The following is a 4586-nucleotide window of genomic DNA, read 5'->3' on the forward strand; positions in this document are numbered from 1 at the left end:
GTATTAGTTACTACAGTTGGTAGTTGGTAGTGCCTTGTGTGTTGGTAGTGCAGGAGGGCCATTGTATTATGTGTTATTTGTAGAGTAGGAGCTCCAGATTCAGCCATTGTATTATGTGTTATTTGTAGAGCAGGAGTTCCAGATTCAGCCATTGTATTATGTGTTGTTTGTAGGGCAGGAGCTCCATACCAAATCTGGTTGTTATTTGCAGTATTATTATATGTGTTTCCTATTTGTGCCAATTTAAATACTTCTTATTTATTTACTGCCAAATTGAAGCATGAAGAATATGACCCTGACAGCCAGGATCCACTTACTAGAAGCTGACAACTTGGACCCATTTATCATAATTTTATAACTAGGATAAAAAGGCCACGGCCAAACAATAAAAAGGCTGCAATATTGGGCTTGGCCCATGAACCCAACCAAAAATTGACAGAAAAAACACAAATAGGCTGAATTGTTGGGCTTGGCCCATGTAAAACACTGAATTGGACCGGGCTGATTCTTACCCACGTCAGCTTGCCACGCTGGATTCCTACGTGGCCTGGAGAGGTTGCTAGTGACCAAAAATTTGGTCGTGGAATCAATGACCTTTTACATATCACAAAGAAGGTCGCTAATTTCAGTTTACGACCGCCAGCTTTTGACCATCTGTTTTTGGTCGCAAAAAGGTCGCAAATGAAAAACAATGACCTTTCAGTGACCAATAGTGATGGTCGGAAGTTGACATATTTCTTGTAGTGAATTCGCTATCTGTACATAGCCTATGCCCTATCCCCATAGATTTTTTCATGCTCATTGATAGGAAGAAAAATGGTTTCCCCCGCTTTATATATTATAAAGCAACGACCACATCACAAGTCATACAAGCCAAAACAAAAAAGAAAATGAGAGAAACGACAAATATACATGACACCAAAGGAGCCACTAACAAGCCCAGAATACACCAAGCGCATGCTTGAGCATCGCGGTCCTTGACGAACCAGAACCGGTACACAAGGCAACTAAGATGACGTAGTGGCCTGCTGTCGGAGGATTTCCACACCGTCGACTCCCCAGAAGCCATCCATTGTCAGTCTGCCATCTACCCCTGCCTCCGAAAAAGGACCCCTACCCTCTAGTCATGGATCGGAGGACACTGCGCTATCGGCCAACAGGGTCACTCATCCCCGACCTCTCACGCCCAGGACTACCTGGTGGCCGGGGAGAGGACGACAAGCGCGACCACCGCACCATGCAGCGGCACAACCTAACATCGCAACCACCGCAAGTAGCCAAGCCACAACACCACTGAAGATAACCGACAGACCACACTTGCGCCGGAGCTTCGACCACCACTCCGTCGTCCCAAAGATGGGGTCTTCAAAAACAAAATGACGCTGGCGCACCGGCACCACCCAATCCTGAGATTTGGGCTTTCATCGGGATGGGAAGAGAGGGCGAGGGCAAGATCACGATGCCGCATTCAAGAAGGTGAACGAAGCCGGAGCGCCGCCGACATCGTGGCCACAATAATCGGCCAAGGGTTTCCCCCAATCCATCACTACCAGACGATTAGCCACACCAATCGCCACAACCAGCCACCAAAGGACGTCGATGGCGCCCACCGACGAAGCACAAAGAAGATCTAGGGAAAGCTGTCGTCCTCGGATCCGCTCCATGGATGGACGAGAATGCTCCAGGAGCCAGCCCAGACCCGCTGTCGGCCCGCCACCCATGCAGCCAGGCGCGACGCCCCTTAGCATCCGCCACAGCTACCTGCCAAAGGGGGGCTGACGAGCTTCACGACTGTGGCCGCCGCCACAGCTCCAGATGCAAGGCGCCCAGGGCACCACACAGAGATGATCCCGCCGCCACCAGGCACTAGCCACGACAGCGCGGCCCGCTATCGCGCCCTCTACTAGCGCCGGGCAGCCGCCCGACCAAACTGAGCCGCATCGGCCACCATCGAGAGGGACAAGAGAGGCCCCGCCGCCTCCGCTGCCACTGACCGGGCTTCGCCCGTCAGCGCGAGCCAGCGACGGCGAGGTGAGAAGGAGGGAGGAGGAGGGGCCCTAAGGTCGGCTGCAAGGGTTTCCCCACCGCGACACTCGCGGGAGCGGCCGGGAGGGGAGGAGGGGCATATTCATTGATAAAGATTATGATATCATTTTAATGTTTGTATTGAAGGAGGGACCGGGCTTCAAGTTTTTCCTTGGCCCCCTAAAGTCACAAATGACCCTAAGGTCATATGCGTTGTTTGTGTAATGTCTTTTATATTGTGTTGCCCTCTCAACAGGGAGCTTTTGCATCTGTGATACACATTCTTATAGTATATATGATGCATTTTTGTGCTATATATGATGCTATTGCTCGAGGTTATATAAAATGCTATTTGTTTAATGTGTTTTTCTTATCACATGCCTTCACCGGTAATATTTATTTTCTCAAAGAACAATAACTTTTTGTCCTGTATCTGTGATAATGAGTTGGATGAGAGTTTTTTAGGCAGTGAAGAGATCAATTTATGTTAGGAATATTAGAGGAGATGACACTTAATATCTCCTCACATATATAATAGACCTTACTACCGACGTAATGTAAGAGATTAACTCTAAACTTCAATCTTGATTTACATTGGATCTTTTCTTACTGGTGCCGGCCCTGCTAAACTCTACACATATCTAAGAAAGATAATTATTTTATGTGGAACAGATTAGATCATGTTTACGTACATCGTTGGACAACTTCGTTATTAATTACATGAGAAATAAATGATTTGAGACACTATTTCAGAATTGTCTGTTTCTGCAACTCATAAAGTATTCACTTTTTATTTCGAATGAAGGACAGTAACAGAGTCCATTCTTTTACAGTAACTAAATCTTAATTAGTCTCATATATACAACTGAAAAAGAATATCGGCACACAAATCTCTAAGACCTATGGTTCCCCAGATCACTTAAAAAGATTTAACATCCATCCACCAAACAATACTACACGCGCCCTAATGAATTAGACGGAAGGAAAGAAGTAAGAACATCACTCCATCTTATGGAAAGGCTCATGGCTAAAAGTCATCCAAATAACCACCTGCTTGAATTACGCTTTGGAAATATCACCCGACACAGTACATCGATTGATCACAATTTGCGCCTAGTACAGAATTACAAGGAGATGCACTCAAATAATCTCGCCCTTAAAATGATGCAATAAACAGAAAATACAAACAACCAAACTTAATGAAAACTTATTGTTTGAGGCGACAAAACCAAAGTCCTAATCTAGAGCTTCGGGGTTAGATCAATCCCGTTGGGTGTCTCCTCCTGATTGACTATAATCATGCCTTCCTTGCGTCCACGAAGTCTCCCTACTCCATTCCAGCCGTATCCATTGCCCAGCACCGCAGATGACGGTTGATCGGGAGCTAGACCTCGAGGGCCGGTCCCGGTTTGCCATGGGAAGGAAAGCGGGACGGAGGGGTCGTAGTGGATGTGCCATGCGTCGAAGGGCCGCGCGCGGAGGCAAGCGCTGCGCAGGGCGCTGGCGACCGAGTACCAAGCGGGACGACGGCTCGTGTGCTCCTTCCGGCTGTTGCGTCGCACGTGTTGGAGCATGCTGTGCACCTTCTGGTGCCCGCCCAGCGCCCGGGCTGTTCCGAAGGAGCGGGGGCAAAACTTGCAGTTGAACATGGGCGGCAGGGACACCTCCTGCACCCTGTTGGAAGTCGATGACGCCGTGTGAGGTGATGCCCTCAGGGTCTTGTGCCATAGCTTGTCCTTGTCGACACGGATGGCCAGCGACAAGGACAGGTCGACCGGGAAGGTAGACGAGGTAGAACCGCAGGACTCCATATTTGCAGAGTGAATCGAGAGACGAGTTGCCTCGATGGGATCCGGATGATTTATAGATCTGTATGAATGTTCTCTGGTTCACTTGCTTGTAGTCTATATATTGTGGCGTTTTAATGTATTTCCAGGTAGTAGCAGACAACTGGAAATGTAGGTGAATCTCGGTTTTGTTTGTCGCAGGACTGAACACGTTCTGTTTCTTTGATTTGCTGGCATATACACATCGTGCCACTCGTTTCTTGCCATTTTCCGTGTACGCGTCGATGCATGTTTGCTAATTTCCTTATTTTTATCAATATATCATACTGTATCTTGTCTATGCATGTTACCGTGTGAACAGCTCATGCTTGGTATGGGATTGGAGCAGTGCCTTATAGGAAAGTATTTATTGAAAAATATGCCCAAAAATTTGGATCCGGCTTGCCTGCTCCCTCTCCATGCTCCCATCCGTGCTCCCACTTCATCCTTTCTAAAATTTACATACCCTGATTTTGGGACGACCTACGTAGTCATTATACGGACATCCTTGCTAGTCATGCTTATCTATCCAAGTCTAGATAGATCGTCTAGAATCAATAATGCATGGTTCCATAAGTGACAACATCTGATAAAAGGTGGCAACTTAAACTTTTGTGCCACACATTTTGTTTCTTTATTTTCTCTTAAAAGAATTTGCTCCCTATGTTCCATATTACTTTACATAGTAATTTTGAATTAACTCAAACTTTGTGAAATTACCAAGCTTATGAAAAA

The sequence above is a fragment of the Triticum aestivum genome, chromosome 7B (genome assembly GCF_018294505.1).
Source record: "Triticum aestivum cultivar Chinese Spring chromosome 7B, IWGSC CS RefSeq v2.1, whole genome shotgun sequence".
NCBI lineage: Eukaryota > Viridiplantae > Streptophyta > Magnoliopsida > Poales > Poaceae > Triticum > Triticum aestivum.